The sequence below is a fragment of the Cetorhinus maximus genome, chromosome 6 (genome assembly GCF_964194155.1).
Source record: "Cetorhinus maximus chromosome 6, sCetMax3.hap1.1, whole genome shotgun sequence".
In the NCBI taxonomy this organism is placed as follows: Eukaryota; Metazoa; Chordata; class Chondrichthyes; order Lamniformes; family Cetorhinidae; genus Cetorhinus; species Cetorhinus maximus.
Window position 1 is genome coordinate 793979 of NC_135884.1, and position 22732 is coordinate 816710.

General features: G+C 43.9%; 1 pseudogene; it reads left to right on the forward strand.

The window, feature by feature from the left end:
• Positions 1 to 22732, forward strand: part of LOC144681437 (hyaluronidase pseudogene) — a 41778-nt pseudogene that overhangs the window by 13284 nt on the left and 5762 nt on the right.

A 22732-nucleotide genomic window follows, 5' to 3' on the forward strand; every position in this document is an offset into this window, starting at 1 on the left:
ACACATACCCACACACACACATACCCACACACACACACATGCACACCCACACACACACAATCACACATACACACACACCCCCTCCCCCCGCCCCCGCCCTCTCCCCAAGCATGCAAAATTATAAGTTACACAGTAGAGGAGGTTAACTTTTGAACAAATTAAGATACAATGATAAAAGGCAAATAAATAGAGTTCACTGATTACGAATCCTTTGCTGTTGTTTGTGAAAGAGGCTGTTTTTAAATGGTGCTCCTTTTTTCCCCCTGGAAATACTGCTTTGGATCTCTTCTTCTGAATTTCTCTGTCTGTTATCCCTTGTATGACACAAGCTGGCAGAGTTCACTTTAGTTGAAAGAGAGATAGATAGAGAGAGAGAGAAATAGAGAGAGAGAGAGAGAGAGAGAAATAGAGAGAGAGAGAGAGAGAGAGAAATAGAGAGAGAGAGAAATAGAGAGAGAGAGAGAGAGAGAGAGCCTTATGCTGCTTCCAATGTCCCTGTTCCAGACTGCAGACTTTTTCTGCTATTACTGTAACCAACAGACAAGTTCATAACAACAAAAAACTACTGCGGATGCTGGAAATCCAAAACAAAAACAGAATTACCTGGAAAAACTCAGCAGGTCTGGCAGCATCGGCGGAGAAGAAAAGAGTTGACGTTTCGAGTCCTCATGACCCTTCAACCCTTCTGTTGAAGGACTCGAAACGTCAACTCTTTTCTTCTCCGCCGATGCTGCCAGACCTGCTGAGTTTTTCCAGGTAATTCTGTTTTTGTGTTGACAAGTTTATAATCCTAGCTTTTCACAAGGGGGATTCGGTCATATGACAGCTGTTATTGGCTCACAATTGAGGGTGATCCATGTTAATGAAGGAGCTTTGATCTCCCATTGCCAAAGCTATCAAGATGGAATCAAAACAGATAGGGGACTTTAGCACCTTCCTTGCATAATAAGTTTTGTTAGTCCTTCATTGTTCCTGGCAGTTCCTGGGGTCAGAAGGACTAGTGGCCCATTGTCATTATGTTTTTTTAGAGAGTTCAGACAATGGAAGGTGTGAAGTCCATCAGGGGAACTGCCTTTGGCTACGTCTCCTGGCAAAACTATATTCAGAGGCTTCCAGGTTGGCCAAGTTGTAGGTCAGGTGACTTCTGCAGCAATTTTAAAGTCAGTGTCTTTTCTTGGCAAAAGTCCTTTTAAGTTTATCTGACCAGCCAATAAAATTAAAGATTAATATTCCACATCACATCGTGTGACAGGACCAATGACATGGATGAAGGGACTGAATGTATAGTTGCTAAACTTGCTGCTGACACAAAGTTAGGTAGGAAAGTAAATTGTGAAGAGGACATAAGAAGCTGCAAAGTGAATGAATGAAAGTTTGGCAGATGGAGTATAATGTGGGAAAAGGTGAACTTCTCCACTTTGTCAGGAAGAATAGAAAAGCAGCAAATTATTTAATCGGAGAGAGATTGCAGAACTGTGCAGTACAGAGGGACCTGGGTGTCCTGGTGCATAAATCAGAAATGTTAGTATGCAGACACAGCAAGTGATTAGCAAGGCAAATGGAATGTTGGGGTTTATTACCAGAGGAATGAAATATAAAAGTAGGAAGTTTTACTGCAGCTGTACAGGGCTTTAGTTAGACCACATTCAGAATACTGCATACAGTTTTGACCTCCTTGCTTAAGGAAAGATATAATTGCATTAGAAGCAGTTCAGGAAAGGCTCCCTCTACTGATTCCTGGGATAAAGGATTATCCGATGAAAAAATGTTGGACAGGCTGTACAGGTACCCATTGGAGTTTAGAAGAATGAGAGGTGATCTTATTGAGACATAAGATTCTGAGGGGAATTGACAGGGTGGACACTGGAAGGAGGTTTCCCCTTGTGGGAGAGACTAGAACTGGGGGTCACAGTTTGAAAATTAGAGGCCTCCCATTTAAGGCTACGATGAGGAGAAATTTTTTTCTCTTAAAGTGTCATAAGTCTGTGGAATTCGCTACCCCAGAGAGCAGTGGAGTCTTGGTCATTGACTATATTCAAGGTTTAATAAGACAGATTTTTGATAGGCAAGGGAGTCAAGGGTTAGGGGCCACAATCAGATCAGCCATAATCTTATCAAATGCTGAGCAGGCTCGAGGGGCCGAATGGCCTCCTCCCGGAATGAGTGCAGAGGCAGACTGGGTGGAAGGCCTGACTCTGTGCCATGGCACTGTATTGATTAAATAAAACAGAAGAATAAAACAAAAACGCAGCCCTCCCCTCTTCATCCCCTCACCCCCAACCCACACACACCCCATGCTCCATCCATGCCAACTTATGCCACCTCATGCCCCCATCCACCCCCAAGGCCCCTCATACCCCCATGCCAACCCATGCCCCTCTATCCACCCCCGTTGCCTCTGATGCTTCTTATGTCCCTACATCCCAATGGCCCTTTATAGCCCCTTGGCAAACTTAGTGCCAACTCATGCCAACCCATGCCCCACGCCCACCAACCTTTGCCTTTACCCTCCCCATGTCAACTCGCCTAGTATTCTTTGACAGTTCTTTGACAGTTTTACAGTTCATTGACAATTTTGCAGCTCTTTGACAGCTCGACAGTTCTTTGACAGCTTTGACTGTTCCAATGAGTTTATGCACTTTTTATACACAATAATGTTTACTTTAAACAATCCCAAAGGGTGCCTTACCTCTCCCAAATTGTGTCTTTCCTCTCACAAATGTGTCCCAGGACCATATCCAAAGGGGTAGCTTACCTCTCCTAAGGGGTACCCTTGCTATCCATAGAACCATAGAAAAGTTACAGCACAGAAGGAGGCCATTTGGCCCATCTTGTCCATGCCAGCCTGAGGACACCCAGGTGCTCTTTCTAATCCCACCTTCCTGCACTCAGCCCATAGCCCTGCAGCTTACAGCACTTTAGGTGCAGATCCAGGTACTTTTTAAAGGAGTTTAGAGTTTCTGCCTCTACCACCAACTTGGGCAGCGAATTCCAGACACCCAATACCCTCTGCGTAAAAAAATTCTTCCTCATGTCCCCCCTACACCTTCTGCCACTTATCTTGAATCTATGTCCTCTGGTTCTAGAATTCTCCACCAAGGGAAACAATTTTATCCTGTCCACTCTACCTATTCCCCTCATAATTTTTTACACCTCAATCATTCACCTTCAGCCTTCTTTGTTCTAAGGAAAATAACCCCAACCTATCCAATCTCTCCTCGTAGCTACACTTTTCTAACCCTGGCAACATTCTTGTAAACCTCCTCTGCACTCTCTCCAGAGCTATTACGTCCTTCCTGTAATGTGGTGACCAGAACTGCACACAATACTCCAGTTGTGGCCTCACCAGTGTTTTATACAATTCCAACATTATATCCTTACTTTTATATTCTATACCTCTGCCAGTGAAGGAGAGCATTCCATATGCCTTCTTTACAACCTTGTCTACTTGAACTGCTGCCTTCAGGGACCTGTGTACTTGTACGCCAAGATCTCTCACTTCATCTACCCCTCTTAGTATATTCCCACTTATTGTGTAATCCCTGTAACTGTTTAACCTCCCTAAATGTATGACCTCACACTGCTCTAAATTAAAATCCATCTGCCACTTTACCACCCACTCCAACCCATCTATATTATTTTGGAGATTATGGCGATCCTCTACACTATCCACTACTTGGCCAATCTTTGTGTCATCTGCAAATTTCCCAATCGTGCCCCCCACGTTCACGTCCAAATCGTTAATATATAACACAAACAGCAAGGGTCCCAACACCGAGCCCTGTGGAACACCACTTGAGACAACTTTCCATTCGCAAGGGCATCCATCGACCATTACCCTTTGTTTCCTGTTACAAAGCCAACCTTTTATCCAGTTTGCCACATTACCCTGAATCCCATGGGCTTTTACTTTCCTGACCAATCTGCCATGTGGGACCTTGTCAAATGCCTTGCTAAAATCCATGTACACAACATCCACTGCACTACCTTCATCAACCCTTCTTGTCACTTCCTCAAAGAATTCAATCAAATTTGTGAGGCAAGACCTTCCTTTAATAAATCCACGCTGACCATCCCTGACTAGTCCATGCCTTTCCACATGACAGTTAATCCTATCTCTCAGGATTGATTCTACTAATTTGCTCACCACCGATGTAAGACTAACTGGCCTATAATTGTTTGGCATTTCCTTTGATCCCTTTTTAAACAATGGAACTACGTTTGCATCCAACTGAATCCACCAAGTTCAGACCTCCTCTTACCTGGTCTAATCTGCACACTTCAAGTTTCACACTCCTGATCTACCAAGATCCCATTTAAATAATCAGCTGCCTCCACAAACCATGCATAGACAAACCTCGGCCCAGCTCCAGTCCTGCCTGTGCACAAACGGAACATGCCGCGGTCAGGAGTGGGACATAGAATTTTAAGCCATTTCCAGGAGTTTCGCCCTGAAAGCCTCTCCATTGCACAAATCTGGGCCAAAAGTTTTTTCAATGTCTTTGCTTCTTAAAGGACCAAGCTACTCTCTTATTGTTTTGTTTTTAATTCATGGGGTGGTGTGGGCATCACCAGCTAGGCAAATATTTATTGTCCAGCCCAAATTGCCCTTGTTCAGAGGGCATTTAAGAGTCAACCACATTGCTGTGGGTCTGGAGTCACATGTAGGCCAGACCAGGTAAGGGCAGCAGATTTCCTTCCATAAAGAACATTAGTGAACCAGATGGGCTTTTACAACAATCATTTTATGATCATTGCCTTTTACAATCATTTAATATTAGTGAATAGTTTAGTCCCAGATTCTATTTTTCCATTTTCATCAGCTTTTTATTGGCCCTTTTCCAGTTTCTAAAACACTCCCAATCCTCAGGTTTGCTAGTTTTCCTTGCAACATTATAAACCTCTTCCTTTAATCTATTACTATCCTTAATTCCTCTAGTAATCCTAGGATCTATCTTTCTTGCTCAGTTTTTGTTTTTTAATGGAATATATTTTTGTAGAGCATTTTCATTTGTTTCTTTAAATATTTACCACACTTTAGTCTATTTATCCAATTGACCTTGGCCAGCTCTCTTCTCATTCCGATGCAATTGGCTTTATTTAAGTTTGAGATTCTTGTTTGGGACTAGAGTAAGTTGCTTTCAAATTTGATATGGAATTAAATTGTATTATGATCATTTTTTCCCAGAGGAACTTTCACTTTGAGGTTACTAATTAATACACAATACTAGATCTAAATTAGTTATCATCCCTTGTGAGTTCCACGACATATTGCTACAGGAAACTGTCATGAAAGGATTCTACAAATTTATCTTTCAGACCAACTTTGCTAATTTGATTGGCCCAGTCAATATAAAGGCTAAAGTCTCCGACAATTATTACATTGCCTTTATTAGTTATTATTACATAGCTTCTGTTAGGGGGCCTATAAACTCCACCCACCAGCATTTTCTGACCTTTTTTATTTCTAATCTCTGCTCATGTTGATTTTACTTCCTGACCTCTGAGCCAGGATCCTTTCTCACTGCAATGTTTATGTCACCCTTTACTAAGACAGGGAAACCATTTCAAAGCTGCAGTCCACACCTCAGTTAACACCTGCCTCAGACAAGGGCATCAATTGTGCATCTTAAAATTTGGTTTTAAGATAACATCTGTGTTTACCAACACTCGTGCTCTAATTTGGGTTACTCATTAGTCCAGCCACCCTCTAGAAGTGCTTGTGTTGGCCTAATTGGTTTTGCCCATGACAAAGATTTGTTGATAAGTAGGGCCCATACTGAGGTAAGGAAGTATTTGTAAATCCCTGTGTATAACATCATTAAACCACCCCACAGAAGCAGGAAATTGGGTGTTATTTCACACAGCTGTACCAAATCGAACTCCTCCCCCTTGGAGTGGGGTTAAGTATAATTAACTAATTTACTCATTGACTGCCCTTCTATTTCAGGGAGATTTAATCTACAGCATTGGGGAAAGTGCAGCCCTGGGAGCGAGCGGAGTCATTCTGTGGGGAAGCATTGAATTTTCTCGCACCACGGTAAGAAGGGATATTCACCACAGAGGCTCTTTACTGAGTCCGGTCAATACTGATTTCCCAGGTCTAAAACACTGTAGTGAAAGGAGCTGGGATGTGGACACCTGCTGCTTCTTGCATTGTCAGTACAGTGAGGATCAAGTAAAGTTTTCCAGGACTATGGAAGGTTTAAAAAGGCGAAATAGTGAAAGCTTGTTTTCATTGGTGAATCAAGAACAAGCCTGAGGATTATCTTGAGGGAACAGAAGGATCTACATTTATATAGCCCCTTCCACAACATTGGGACACACCATAGTGTTACAACCTACCCCCCCCCCCCAACTGAGGTGAGGTTCCCCTAATTTGTTGATCCAGACGAGACCTCAATTTGTCATTGTCTGGCTGGGAGACCCCCCCAGGTTGTTGTATCCTGGTTGGGGAGGGATGAACTGGCTCCCTGTCTTTATTCAGCACTCGTGACTGTTGGTTGAAACAAGATTTAATCTAAAAAGGATCCCTTTCACGGATCCCAATCTCCCAGACCCAATCGTTCTGGTTTTGAAGGAGACAATTTGATCAGACTTTCTTGAGTTTACTTAGTTCTGTTGAAGGGTCATGAGGACTTGAAACGTCAACTCTTTCCTTCTCCGCCGATGCTGCCAGACCTGCTGAGTTTTTCCAGGTATTTCTGTTTTTGTTTTGGATTTCCAGCATCCGTAGTTTTTTGTTTTTATTTCTTGAGTTAAAGGTAAGAGTAAGTTTATTAACTACTAAAGGCAAGAAAGGATAAAACACAGGCATCTATGGTCATACGGGTTAAAGTAAGAAGTTAGCTTGAAGTAAGTTGGCTTGTATAAAAGGGAAGGTACACGGAACAGTCCTTGCCCTGGGGGGAGGAGGTGATTGAGCATCGTGGCCATTGTGATTCACGATTCCAGTAGAATGGACTCCGGTGGACAAGTAGCCGGTAGAGTTGACTCCAGTAGATGAATACAAAAAGCTAAAAGCTACTGCGGATGCTGGAAATCCAAAACAAAAACAGAATTACATAAAACGTTTCTCGGACTGCTGTTCCCGTCACATTCTGAGATCCACACTCAGTGCCATGCGCCGCCATATGAACACACTCGACCTCTCCCTCCAGCAGCACCGCCGCACCCTTTTTCAAAGCTGCGCGTGCCCCCAGTTTCATTTTATTCTTCGCCTCATCCGTCGCCTCAACAAGAAACTTTTTCTCTTTCTCTCAAGTGCTAAGGAATGCAAGCTCCAACAACTCATCGACACCAACACCCATCTGGGACCCTCCACCCCTGCTTGTCCCTCCGTCCTCACCCCATCTTCTAATCCCAGCCCCAGCCGCGTATTCACTATACCCCCTGACCTTCCCCTCTCCGATGCTGAACGTTCAGTGCTCAGCAAAGGACTTAGTTTCATACCCTTACGCCCTCATCTCAATGAATTTCGGGCTCGGCATGATGCTGAACTCTTCTTCCGCCGTCTTCGTCTCCGTGCTCACTTCTTTGGGCAGGAGTCCTCTCCCCGCTCAACGGATCCTTTTACCCACCTCCAATATTCTCCCTCCACCTGGACCCCTCCCTCTGGATTCTTACTTTCTCTTGATCTTTTCATTGAGAACTGTCGGCGTGACATTAGCCGTCTCAATTTCTCTGCTCCTCTCACCCATTCTAATCTGTCTCTCTCTGAACTTACTGCACTCCGTTCTCTCAGGTCCAACCCCAACATTGTCATCAAACCCGCTGACAAGGGTGGTGCTGTTGTTGTCTGGCGCATTGACCTCTATCTCGCGGAGGCTGAGCGTCAACTCGCAGACATTTCCTCCTACCTCTCCCTGGACCATGACCCCACCACTGAACATCAAGCCATTGTTTCCAGGACTGTCACTTACCTCATCTCCTCTGGAGATCTTCCTCCCACAGCTTCCAACTTGATAGTCGCCCAACCTCGGACGGCCCGCTTCTACCTCCTACCCAAAATCCACAAACAGAACTGTCCTGGCAGACCGATCGTGTCAGCCTGTTCCTGCCCCACGGAACTCATTTCTCGTTATCTTGACTCCCTTCTCTCTCCCCTTGTCCAGTCCCTTCCCACCTACATCCGTGATTCCTCTGACACCTTACGTCACATCAGTAATTTCCAGTTCCCTGGCCCCAACCGCTTCCTCTTCACCATGGATGTCCAATCCCTCTACACCTCCATCCCCCACCAGGATGGTCTGAGGGCCCTTAGCTTCTTCCTTGAACAGAGGCCCCAACAATCCCCATCCACCACTACTCTCCTCCGTCTGGCTGAACTTGTTCTCACACTGAACAATTTCTCCTTTAACTCCTCTCACTTCCTCCAAATAAAAGCTGTGGCTATGGGTACCCGCATGGGCCCCAGCTATGCCTGTCTCTTTATGGGGTATGTGGAACATTCCTTGTTCCAGTCCTACTCCGGCCCCCTCCCACAACTCTTTCTCCGGTACATCGATGATTACTTCGGTGCTGCTTCATGCTCTCGTCTGGATCTGGAAAAATTTATTAATTTTGCTTCCAATCTCCACCCCTCCATCATCTTCACATGGTCCATCTCTGACACTTCTCTTCCCTTCCTTGACCTCTCTGTCTCAATTTCTGATGATAGACTGTCCACCAATATCCATTACAAGCCTACCGACTCCCACAGCTACCTCGACTACAGCTCCTCACACCCCGCTTCTTGTAAAGACTCCATCCCATTCTCTCAGTTCCTTCGCCTCCGTCGCATCTGTTCTGATGACGCTACCTTCAAAAACAGCTCCTCTGACATGTCCTCCTTCTTCCTTAACCGAGGTTTTCCATCCACGGTCGTTGACAGGGCCCTCAACCGTGTCCGGCCCATATCCCGCGCATCCTCCCTCACGCCTTCTCCTCCTTCCCAGAAACATGATAGGGTCCCCCTTGTCCTCACTTATCACCCCACCAGCCTCCGCATTCAAAGGATCATCCTCCGCCATTTCCGCCAACTCCAGCATGATGCCACCACCAAACACATCTTCCCTTCACCCCCCCGACGGCATTCCGTAGGGATCGTTCCCTCCAGGACACCCTGGTCCACTCCTCCATCACCCCCTACTCCTCAACCCCCACTTATGGCACCTCCCCATGCCCACGCAGAAGATGCAACACCTGCTCCTTCACTTCCTCTCTCCTCACCGTCCAAGGGCCCAAACACTCCTTTCAAGTGAAGCAGCATTTCACTTGCATTTCCCCTAACTTAGTCTACTGCATTCGTTGCTCCCAATGCGGTCTCCTCTACATTGGAGAGACCAAACGCAAACTGGGCGACCGTTTTACGGAACACCTGCGGTCTGTCCGCAAGAAAGACCCAAACCTCCCTGTCGCTTCCCATTTTAACACTCCACCCTGTTCTCTTGCCCACATGTCTGTCCTTGGCTTGCTGCATTGTTCCAGTGAAGCCCAACGCAAACTGGAGGAACAGCACCTCATCTTCCGACTAGGCACTTTACAGCCTTCCGGGCTGAATACTGAATTCAACAACTTTAGATCTTAAACTCCCCCTCCCCCCATCCCCACCCTGTTTCTCCCCCCCACCCCCCCGCCTTTTTTTTCAATAATTTATATAGATTCTTCTTTCCCCACCTATTTCCATTATTTTTAAATCTAAAACTAAAACCTCGTTAGTCTTTCCACCCCACCCCCACTAGAGCTGTACTTTGAATATCCTGTCCTCCATTCTTAATTAGCACTTTTCTTAGACAAATATCACCACCTTCAACACCTCTTTGACCCTTTTGTCTGTGACATCATTTGATTATCTGCTCATCTCCACAATCACCACACCCTCAATGTCTCTCTCTCTCTCTCCCACCCACCCCCCCCACCCACCTTAAACCAGTTTATATATCTCCCTTCTTCTAACTATGCTTCAGTTCTGCCGAAGGGCCATGAAGGCTCGAAACGTTAACTGATTTCTTCTCCGCCGATGCTGCCAGACCTGCTGAGTTTTTCCAGGTAATTCTGTTTTTGTTCCAGTAGATGAATAGTTGTTTTCGAGGCTCCAGTAGTGTTGAATTCGGTAGAGAGGGAGAGAGATCAGGTTACCTGCAAAATGGCGATTTGCAGGGACACTGTGTGTGGCTGTTACTTCTGAGTCAAACTTCCAGCACTTGCTCTCTCTCAGAACACCCACCAACAGACAGACACCAGGGGAGCTTTCCAACTCACTTTTAACCCCTTCTCTGTATATTCCAAGTAGGAAACAAATTCACAAACCTATCTGGGCTTTGCTGACAGGATTTCTTGATGAGATGATACTGATCTCCCATTATGTCCCATTGCCTCGACCGGAGGGAGCAATCAGTTTCTGGATGTCTTTAGAAGTACCTTGTCTGGCAACAGGGTGGGGTTCCATTACCTCTCAGGGAGTTACCCTGCAGCGTTCCAGCCATTGGCTTGTGTACAGTTTTCAAACTCAGGTCTTATTTTTAAAGTCCAATATTTCTGGACACAATTCAGTGTTTTTCCTTCATTATCATGACATTAGGGACATACCAGATTGCTTTACAGCCAATTAATTATTCTGAACTCTAGTCTTCTGTTTTGTAGCAGAAATATAGGAGCCAATTAGTGCATATCCAATTCCAGTAGTGGGATGTATGACCAGACAACCTGATTTTCTGATGTTGGACAGGACACTGGGGAGAACTTCTCTGCTCATCTTCAAATAATATTGTCATATCTTACTTTCACACTCCAAAAGATAAACCAAATCCTCAGTTTAACAACATCTCTGAAAATATAGCATTCCTCAGTACTGACCCTCTAACACTGCAACACTCCCTCAGTACTGAGCCTCTGACAGTGCAGCACTCCCTCAGTACTGACTCACTGACAGTAACCCCCAGGATGTTGATAGTGGGGGATTCAGCAATGGTAATGCCATTGATTGTAAAGGGACGAAGGTTAAATTCTCTCTTGTTGGCAATGGTGTCATGTGGCACTAATACGGTGCTAAATGGGATAGATTTCAAACAGATCTAGCAACTCAAGACTGGGCATCCATGAGGTGCTGTGGGCCATCAGCAGCAGCAGAATTATTCTTGAGCGCAATCTGTAACCTCATGGCCCGAAATATCCCCCACTCTACCATTACCATCAAGCCAGGGGATCAACCCTGGTTCGATGAAGAGTGCAGGAGGGCATGCCAGGAGCAGCACCAGGCTTACCTAAAAATGAGGTGTCAACTTGGTGAAGGTATAACACAGGACTACTTGCGTGTCAAACAGCATAAGCAGCAAGTGATAGACAGAGCTAAGCGATCCCACAACCAACGGATCAGATCTAAGCCCTGCAGTCCTGCCACATCCAGTCATGAATGGTGGTGGACAATTAAACAACTCACTGGAGGAGGAGGCTCCACAAATATCCCCATCCTCAATGGTGGAGGAGCCCAGCACATCAGTGCAAAAGATAAGGCATTTGCAACAATCTTCAGCCAGAAGTGCCGAGTGGATGATCCATCTCAGCCTCCTCCGGAGGTCCCCAGCATCACAGATGCCAGTCTTCAGCCAATTCGATTCACTCCACATGATATCAAGAAATAGCTGAAGGCACTGGATACTGCAAAGGCTGTGGACCCTGACAATATTCCAGCAATAGTACTGAAGACTTGTGCTCCAGAACTTGCCACACTCCTAGCCAAGCTGTTCCAGTGCAGCTACAACACTGGCATCTACCCGGCTATGTGGAAAATTGCCCAGGTATGTCCTATGCACAAAAAGCAGGACAAATCCAACCCAGCCAATTACCGCCCCATCGGTCTACTCTCGATCATCAGTAAAGTAATGGAAGGGGTCATCAACAGTGCTATCAAGTGGCACTTGCTTAGCAATAACCTGCTCACTGATGGCCAGTTTGGGTTCCGCCAGGGCCACTCAGCTCCTGACCTCATTACAGCCTTGGTTCAAACATGGACCAAAGAGCTGAACTTCAGAGGTGAGATGAGAGTGACTCCCCATGACATCAAGGCTGCATTTGACTGTGCGGCATCAAGGAGCCCTAGCAAAACTCCCTCAGTACTGACCTTCGGACAGTGCAGCACTCCCTCAGTACTGACCCTTCGACCATGCAACACTCTTTCAGTACTGACCCTCCGACAATGCGGCACACCCTCAGTACTGACCCTCCGACAGTGCGGCACACCCTCAGAACTGACCCTCCGACAGTGCGGCACTCCCTCAGTACTGACCCTCCGACAGTGCGGCACACCCTCAGAACTGATCCTCCGACAGTGCGGCACTCCCTCAGTACTGACCCTCTGACAGTGCGGCACTCCCTCAGTACTGACCCTCTGACAGTGCGGCACTCCCTCAGTACTGACCCTCTGACAGTGCGGCACTCCCTCAGTACTGACCCTCTGACAGTGCGGCACTCCCTCAGTACTGACCCTCTGACAGTGCGGCACTCCCTCAGTACTGACCCTCTGACAGTGCGGCACTCCCTCAGTACTGACCCTCTGACAGTGCGGCACTCCCTCAGTACTGACCCTCTGACAGTGCGGCACTCCCTCAGTACTGACCCTCTGACAGTGCGGCACTCCCTCAGTACTGACCCTCTGACAGTGCGGCACTCCCTCAGTACTGACCCTCTGACAGTGCGGCACTCCCTCAGTACTGACCCTCTGACAGTGCGGCACTCCCTCAGTACTGACCCTCTGACAGTGCGGCACTCCCTCAGTACTGACCCTCTGACAGTGCGGCACTCCCTCAGTACTGACCCTCTGACAGTGCGGCACTCCCTCAGTACTGACCCTCTGACAGTGCGGCACTCCCTCAGTACTGACCCTCTGACAGTGCGGCACTCCCTCAGTACTGACCCTCTGACAGTGCGGCACTCCCTCAGTACTGACCCTCTGACAGTGCGGCACTCCCTCAGTACTGACCCTCTGACAGTGCGGCACTCCCTCAGTACTGACCCTCTGACAGTGCGGCACTCCCTCAGTACTGACCCTCTGACAGTGCGGCACTCCCTCAGTACTGACCCTCTGACAGTGCGGCACTCCCTCAGTACTGACCCTCTGACAGTGCGGCACTCCCTCAGTACTGACCCTCTGACAGTGCGGCACTCCCTCAGTACTACCTTTGGTTGAGAGCAGTACCCACTGGCCCATGGCTGACACATGAACTGCAGCAAAGTTCTGAGGGTGCAGTGCAGATATTTCGGAATTATCTGGGGCTGACAAGGTTAAATTATGAGGATGGTGTGCATGGATTAACCTTGTATTCCCTCGAAAAGATCAGTAAGGGGCGTGCGAGGAGACAGGCAACTGCGCCAAGGTGAGACGGAGGCTGAGTGAGTAGCGAATTAGATTCACATGCTAAGTTCTGGTAAGTCCTTTTCAGGTTTTAACTATAGCTTGAGAATCAAGATCTGACATAGTACTAACCCTCAGATAAGTTAAGTTAACTTGTTAAACAGAGAGCTGCATGGAGTGGCAGTTATCTGTCAGTCACCTGAAAGCAGTTGCCTCACGTGATGTTAATCACTGTAGCAGGAGGTTTAACTAGCTAGTGACTCATCAGAGGGTCCATGTTAGAGACTGAGTTTTTTAAACTGCATGATCAGTAAGAGGCGTGTGAGGAGACAGGTGACTATGCCAGAGTGAGACAGAGACTGAGTGAGTAGCAAATTCGGTGCACTGGGGAATGAGCTGTAGTATACATAGGAATTATTCTAAATTAAGTGATATAACTAAAGTTCACTAAAAACATGAGTAACAATGCAAGCACAGGGAGGTAAAACCTAAGAACACGCCAATAGCCAAGACTAGATTTTACAAAGATAACAAAAAGACAAAGCTAAAGGCTCTGTATCCGAATACGTGTAGCATTCATCACAAAGTAACAAATTGAAAGCACACATGAAGTAAATAAATATGACCTGATAGGCATTACGGAGAGATGGCTGCAGGATGACAAGGATTGGGTCCTGAATATTGAGGGGGATATGATATGATATTCAAGAAGAATAGGAAGCTACATAAAGGTGGAGGGGTAGCACTGTTAATCAAGGATGACATTGGTGCAATAGTTAGAGATAAACTTGGTTCAGGAGATTAGGATGTAGAATCGGTTTGGGTAGAGATGAGGAACAGTAGGGGAAAGGAATCACTAGTGGGAATGGTCTACAGGCCCCCTAACAGTAACCAAAATGTAGGACAAAGTATGTAAGAAGAAATATTGAGTACTTGTGATAAAAGGATGGCAATAAACATGGGTGACTTTAATCTACATATAAACTGGAAAAATCAGATTGGCAGTGGTAGCCTGGATGAAGAATTCATAGAATGCTTTCAACATAGTTTCTTAGAGCAGCACATTCTGGAACCAACCAGAGCGCAGGTTATATTAGACTTGGTATTGTGTAATGTGACAGGATTAATTAATAACCCCAGAGTGAAGACACCCCTAGGTAGCAGCGACTACAATATGATTGAATTTTATATCCAGTTTGAAATGGAGAAGAGCGGGTCTAAGACTAGCATTTTAAACTTAAATAAGAGCAACTATGTGGGCATGAAAGCTGAGCTAGTTGAAGTGAACTGGGATACTAGGCTAGGGGATAGATCAACAGAAAAGCACTGATAAATATTTAAGGGGATATTTCAGAATACTCAAAATGAGGGGCATGGACAGGGTGGATAGGGAGCTGCTGTTCCCCTTAGTTGAAGGGTCAGTCACGAGGGGACACAAGTTCAAGGTGAGGGTCAGGAAGTTTAGGGGGGATGTGAGGAAAATCTTTTTTACCCAGAGGGTGGTGACGGTCTGGAATGCGCTGCCTGGGAGGGTGGTGGAGGCAGGTTGCCTCACATCCTTTAAAAATACCTGGATGAGCACTTGGCCCGTCATAACATTCAAGGCTATGGGCCAAGTGCTGGTAAATGGGATTAGGTAGGTAGGTCAGGTGTTTCTCACGTGTCGGTGCAGACTCGATGGGCCGAAGGGCCTCTTCTGCACTGTGTGATTCTGCGATTCTGTGATTCTGTGATAAGTATATTTCTACTATGAAGAAAAATTTTAAGGGGAGGACCCACCATCCGCGATTAACTAAAGAAGCGAAGGAAAGTTGTTTATGACACAGCAGTTTGTAAAGTTGAGTTATTTAAAATCCCAGAGGGAAACTTTAAACAACTGTCATAACCTATATTTTCAATTGGTATGTTTTGAGTTGCAGCTCTAAATTCAGGAATAAGACCACCAGTTCTCAAGAGGTTTTTATATCAAACTAAATGAAACATTTATTAATTTACAACAAATTAAACACATACACATGGCTACAAATTACTACTATCATAACTTTTAACAAATTCCCAAATTAACCCCAATAACGCAACCAATAGACTTTAAGCAGACAACAGGCAAAGCATTTTTCACCTTACAAATTCAAAATGAGGTTCCTTTCAATGTGTCCCTTTGCAGACAGTGGTAGGCTTATAGCTGCTTAGATCTTACATGCCTCTGCCCTGCACACAAACTCCTTTCTGTTATACTCAGTCTTCCGCTTTGAATGTAAATTCTCACTGTATCACCAGGCCCTTTGAACCCCTTTCATGGCACCAATTTTATTAGTAATGTAAACATTGCTTGGTGTCTCCTAGCTAGGTGCAAGATTTCACTCCCACTCTTGAATGTTCTATTCAACAAAATGCAAATGTCCCCTCTACCTATTGTTTACATCTCAAAACTACTATGCACCAAAGCACCCAGACCAGCTGGCTTTAATCTAATTAACACACACACGGACCAAACCTCTATTTAAAAATAATTTCCAATAACACTATATACATTAATATCTCTTCCTGACATCCCCCTTCCTATTGAAAAATGAACTGTCATAATTCTAAAAGATGGCTTCATTTTTTAATAACCCATCTCACACTATCTCCTACACTTATTTCCCTATTACATCACCAGATGCACGTATTAGCATAACCATGTATATATAACAGTGGCCAGGTTTTTTTTTAAATGTCCGATTTTCCTTTAAGCTTCAAACTCTTGATAATGCACCTGCCAACAGATTCTCTCTTTTAGCAACATGTATAATCTATAGATCAGATGGTTGTAATAATAAACTCCACCCAAAAAGCCTTGTATTTTTGCCTCAAAATTTGCCCAAAAACATCAAAGGATTATGTTCTGTATAAACAATTGCTTCTGATGAATTATTTGCGACATAAATTTCAAAATGCTGCAATGCCAACACTAAACCCAAAGCCTCTTTGTCGATCGTTGAATATCTTCTCTATTGTACATTCAGCTTCCGTGAAAAATACCCTATCGGTTTTTCAATTCCAGTGTCATCTTATTGTAACAGTACAGCCCCAATGCCTATATCACTTACATCAATGGCCAACTTGAATTGCTTGGCATAATTGGGCACTGCCAAAACTGGTGTTGTAGTCAATACAGTTTTCAAACTATCGAATGACTTCTGACACTCCAGTGTGCATTGAAACTCATTGTTCTTTTTTAATAGTTCAGTCAGTGGAACAACCACTTGGCTAAAATTTGGTACAAATTTCCAGTAAAACTCACTCATGCCTAAAAATCTCAAAACTTCTCGTTTTGTTGTAGGCACTGGGGAATTCATGAGAGCCTTGAATTTCACATCTCTCAGAGCCACTTTACCATGTTCAATGGTGTGGCCTAGATACGTAACTTGCGCTTTTACAAATTCACTGTTAGCCAAGTTCATCACCAAATTAGCTTCTTGTAGTTGAGTTAATAATTCTTCCAGGTGTTGTAAATGCTCCTCCCACATCTAACTGAAAATGATTAGATCATCAATATAAACCACACAATTGCTTAAACCTGCAATTACTTTTGGCTTGTCAGTCTTTGAAATGTCGCAGGTGCATTGTTCATACCAAATGGCATGACTTTAAATTGATATAGTCCACCTGGCGTTACAAAAGCTGATATCTCCTTTGCTCTCTCCGACAATGGTACCTGCCAATATCCTTTTAGCAAGTCATAAATTGATAAGTTTTGATTGTCCCACTTTCTCGATGCAATCTTCCAGCTGTGGTATAGGATATGAATCCGCTTTGGTCACCACATTCACCTTTCAATAGTCCACACACAGTCTTTGTGTCCCATCTGGTTTCGGTACCAGTACAACAGGCAAACTCCAGTTACTGCAACTAGACTCGATGGGATCATTTTGAAGCATGAAATCAATTTCTTTTGTACTTGTGATAACTTTGCTGGATTTAATCTATAAGGATGTTGCCTTATTGAAGATGAAACTTGTACAGAGACATCATGGGCAACATTCCCCCCCCCCCCCCCCAACCCGTTGGGGGGGGGGATATGCGGGTGTGGGCGCGGATGGGCAGGTTCCCGATCAGCGCCCTGCGCCGCCATTTTACGTGGGAGCGCTGGCTCAGGGAGATCAGCTCAAATGTGAAAAACAGATTAAAGAATAGAAATAATTTTACTGACATGTCCCCTCATGTGACACTGTCACATGAATTGGGACATGCCCATAACTTTTATTATAAAATATTCTGAAATGTTTAAATCCCTCCATGAAACCTCATCCCGCCCATGGATGAGGTTTCATGTTTTTTCAGAAGCCCGCCTGGGCTCCCGGCCTGTCCACCGACCTGAAGGTTGAACGGGCAGGTCCATTAATTGGCTTAATTCATTTTTCAAAGTCCTTAAGTGGCTGTTGGCTGCGCGCCCGGTGAATTGAAAATCTAAATGATACAGGGTGAGGTCGGGATGCACACCCGACTTCATCCCACTTCATATTTTATCTGTCGGCGAGTGGGCACCTCCCTCCACCTCGCTGACCAGAAGATGCAGCCCTTTGTAAAGCTAAGTCTGTCTTCCCCAACTTATTTCCACAAATAGGTTCGTGTGACTGCAAAAGCTTTTCCAAATCACTTTGGCACTTGCTTGGAAGGTACCTCAATATTTCATTTAAATTTTCAAGCACCCCCTCATTATCCAATTTGATTAGAGGAAAATCTATTTCAGAGTCCTGCACTTTTACCTTTATCTCATCATCCACCATCACTAACACCTCTTTCTGTTCCTCTTCCCTGTCAAAGTACTTTTTAAGCATATTTACATGACACACCCTCTGCTTCTTTCTTCTATCTGGAGTATTTATTAAATAATTTACTTCACTCAATTTTGTTTCAATTCTGTAAGGCCCACTAAATCTTGCATTTAATGAATCCCCTGGTACTGGTAACAAAACTTGTACTTTCTCTTCAGAAGCAAAGCTGCCAATTTTAGCCGTCTTATCTGCTTTCACTTTCATCACTTGCTGTGATATCTTTAAATGTTTCCTAGCCAACTCACACGCTATGTTCAATCTTTCCCTGAAATCTGGTACATAAACCAGGAGGATAGTTTCTGAATTTTGACCCACCAATTTCTCATGAATCAATTTCAGTGGTCCCCTTACCTCATGACCACAAACTAGTTCAATAGGGCTAAAACCAGTCGATGCATTCGGACCATCTCTAATAGCAAATCACAAAAATGGAATTCCTGTATCCCAATCCTGTGGATAATCCTGACAGTACGCTCTCATCATAGTTTTTAACGTTTGATGCCATCTTTCCAAAGCTCAGTGACTCCAAATGATAAGCTGTTAAACTGTTTTATCCCCAAACTGTTCAATACTTCCTTAAGCAGCTGTGACATGAAATTTGACCCCTGATCTGATTGTATTTTCTTAGTTAAACCATATCTTGTAAAAAATTTAATTAACTCTTCCATAATCCTCTTAGTTGTAATGTTCCATAAAGGTATTGCTTCAGGAAACCTGGTAGACACATCCATTATTGTCAGTAAATACTGATTTCCACTTTTGGTCTTAGGGAGGGGTCCTACACAATCAATCATGATCCTGGTAAGAGGTTCTTCAAATGCAGGTATTGGGATTAAAGGCATCGGCTTAATCACTGTTTGTGGTTTTCCTGTTATTTGACATGTATGACAGTGGAGTTACAGAAAAATGAATTTGGCAACATCCCTAGGCAATCCTGGCCAAAAAAATACCTCTGTACCTTTTCCTAATTCCTAAATGTCTTCACATTGGAATTTCATGAGCAATCTTCAGAATCTCATTTCTATCCCCTAATGGGATAACAATCTGATGCACCTCCCTCTAGCTTTCATTTGCTGAGACGTGATCCGACCTCCACTTTCTCATCAAAATACCTTCCCGAAGATAATAACATACTAGAATACATTTTGCTTCAGTTTCTGAATAAGCTTTCTGATATAACTGCTTTAATTGCAAATCATTTTTCTGTAACTCCACTAACCTCCTTGAGTTAAACACTTCAGCTGAAATGAGCCTTTGATCTCATTATAACACAATCAGGAAACAATCCAGGATAAAAACAGAATTACCTGGAAAAACTCAGCAGGTCTGGCAGCATCGGTGGAGAAGAAAACAGTTGATGTTTCGAGTCCTCATGACCCTTCGGCAGAACTGAAGTAAAAGCTTTTAGCTTTTTGTTTTTAAACAATCCAGGATGTTCCTTCTGTAGCACTTCTGTTGAAAACAATTCTCAGGCTGCTCAACTACCATAGGCATCACCCAAATTTGCGATCCAGCTACATCATTACACAGAATAAATTGAAACCCTAAAATGGGCATTTTTTCCACCTCTCCAATTATAACTTCACCTGGCTTCTATTTGCTCTTTAAATTTACCTTCAACAATGGAATAGATTTAGCACCTCCATGAACCCCACTTATTATTACCTGCTCCTGCAACACTCCCTTTGAACAACAAATATCACTATCCCACAACATTAAGGATTGACTAGTCTCTGTGTCTCTTAATATTTTAACATCTTTACCTACTCCACCCTGTACACATGGAAAGACTTTCCTTCACACACAAGATCTTTAAACATTTCTGCAACCTGCTCCTCAGAATTCTCTTGAGTAAACTATGAACACATTCCCACTTCTTCACCCATCACTGATTCTCCCTGTTTCACCTGTACACAGAATCACAGAATCTCTCAGTGCAGAAGAGGCCCTTCGGCCCATCGAGTCTGCACCAAAACGTGAGAAACACCTGACCTACCTACCTAATCCCATTTACCAGCACTTGGCCCATAGCCTTGAATGTTATGATGTGCCAAGTGCTCATCCAGGTACTTTTTAAAGGATGTGAGGCAACTCACCTCCACCACTCTCCCAGGCAACGCATTCCAGACTGTCACCACCCTCTGAGTAAAAAAGTTTTTCCTCACATCCCCCCTAAACCTCCTGCCCCTCACCTTGAATTTATATTCCCTCATGACTGACCCTTCAACTAAAGGGAACAGCTGCTCCCTATCCACCCTGTCCATGCCCCTCATAATCTTGTACACCTCAATCAGGTTGCCCCTCAGTCCACTGGTTTCTCCTGTGTCTGAACCTCAGAACCCACAGCACTTTTACTTCCAGAGCTTTTCTGTACCCCGATAATTCCTACAGATTTTTCCTGCAACCTCCAACACACTGACTTCGTGTGCCCCACTTTATTACAATGAAAACACCTCCATTTTCGAATGTCACTTCTACCTTCAGCACCTTCCTTTTTGTTCTGAGAAAAAACTTCCTGGGAACATCCAGCTACTCCTCCTTTTCCCTGACTACCTGCCTTCCTTTCACCTTCCCACTTTTTATCCTTTTCCAATTTGAAAGGCTGATGAAAAAAGGTTTAGCTCTATGAACTAACTCAATCATCAGTTATCTCTGTGACTTGTCTTACAGAATCAACCCTCTGTTCCTCTACATGAGTTCTCACTACCAAAGGGACTGAATCTTTAAATTCTTCCAAAAGAATGACTTTCTTCCAAAAGAAAGAGCTGCATAAATTGTCTCTATTTTTAACGCCCGTATCCACTGGTCTAAATTATTTTGTTTTACTCTTTCAAACTTAATATAAGTTTGCCCAGGCTGTTTTCTCACATTCCTAAATTTCTGCATCAGGAACCAACTCCTGTTCACTCAAGATAACCTCCTTCACCACATCATAATTCACCGACATTTCTTCTGATAGCAAAGCATATACCTCATGCGCTCTACCCACCAACTTAGATTGTAATAATAATGTCCAGTTTTCCTGTGGCCATTTCATCTGTTTAGCTAGCTCCTCAAGTGACATAAAGAATGCTTCAATATCTTTTTCCTCAACCTTTGGAAGAGTTTGTACAAATTTAAACATCTCTCCACTGGGTTCTACTCTGGAGGTAAGCCCTTCCTCACCTACTGAAGTCTATTTTTTAACTGCCAACATTTTCAGTTGGAATTCTCTCGCTCTCTCTTTCTCTTTTCTCCCTCTCTATTCTCACAATTTCTAATTCCCTTTCCTGTTTTCTTTCTCTCATGCCTTTCTACCTGTTACCTTTTAAAAGCCATTTCTCTGTCCTTTGCTCCCAATTCAAGCTTTTTCAGTTCCTTTGCTTGTTCAAATTCAAGCGTCTTCATTTGTAACTGAAGTCTCAATGGCTCCAGCTGTGACTCACTCATGTCAGGTTTCACTTACAACTGTAAATATGTCCTTTACTTTTAATTAAATCTGATTTCCTAGTGCCCACAGGTAACCCCAATTTTAACTTATCTGCCAACTGTCTTAAGCTACTCTTGATGATTTGTTGCAACACAAACAGAGTTATATCATCTACTCCCAGACAAGTTTTAACAATTGCCAAAGCAGTCTTACCCGTTCTAAAATACCTCACCAACTTCTGAATTCAAAGTGCTTCTCGTGCTCATAAACTTAAGATTCACCAATTCCAAACCAATCAAGGAATTATAATTATTATCCCACCAAGAGCCCCCAATTGTTATGGCACAGCAGTTTGTAAAGTTGAGTTATTTAAAATCCCAGAGGGAAAATTTAAACAACTGTCATAACCTATATTTTCAATTGGTATGTTTTGAGTTGCAGCTCTGAATTCAGGAATAAGACCACCAGTTCTCAAGAGGGTTTTATATCAAACTAAATGAAACATTTATTAACTTACAACAAATTAAACACATACACATGGCTACAAGTTACTACTATCATAACTTTTAACAAATTCCCAAATTAACCTCTACTAAGGCAACAATAACCAATAGACAGAAACAGACACCAGGCAAAGCATTCTTCACCTTACAAATTCAAAATGAGGTTCCTTTCAACGTGTCCCTTTGCAGACAGTTGTAGGCTTACAGTTGCTTAGGCCTTTGCCCTGCACACAAACTCCTTTCTGTTATACCCAGCCTTTCTCTTTGAATGTAAATTCTCATTGTATCACCAGGCCCTTTGAACCCCTTTCATGGTACCAATTTTATTAGTAATGTAAACATTGCTTGGTGTCTCCTAGCTAGGTGCAAGATTTCACTCCCACTCCTGAATGTTCTATTCAACAAAATGCAAATGTCCCCTCTACCTATTGTTTACATCTCAAAACTACTATGCATCAAAGCACCCAGACCAGCTGGCTTTAATCTAATTAACACACACACGGACCAAACCTCTATTTAAAAAAAAGTAATTTCCAATAATATTATATACATTAATATCTCTTCCTGACAAAAGCATCAAACTGAAGGAAAAAGCATATAACTGCGCAAAGATGAGTGGCAGGTCAGATGATTGGTCAGGATATTCCTTTTTTGTAACTTTGTAGTGGTTTGC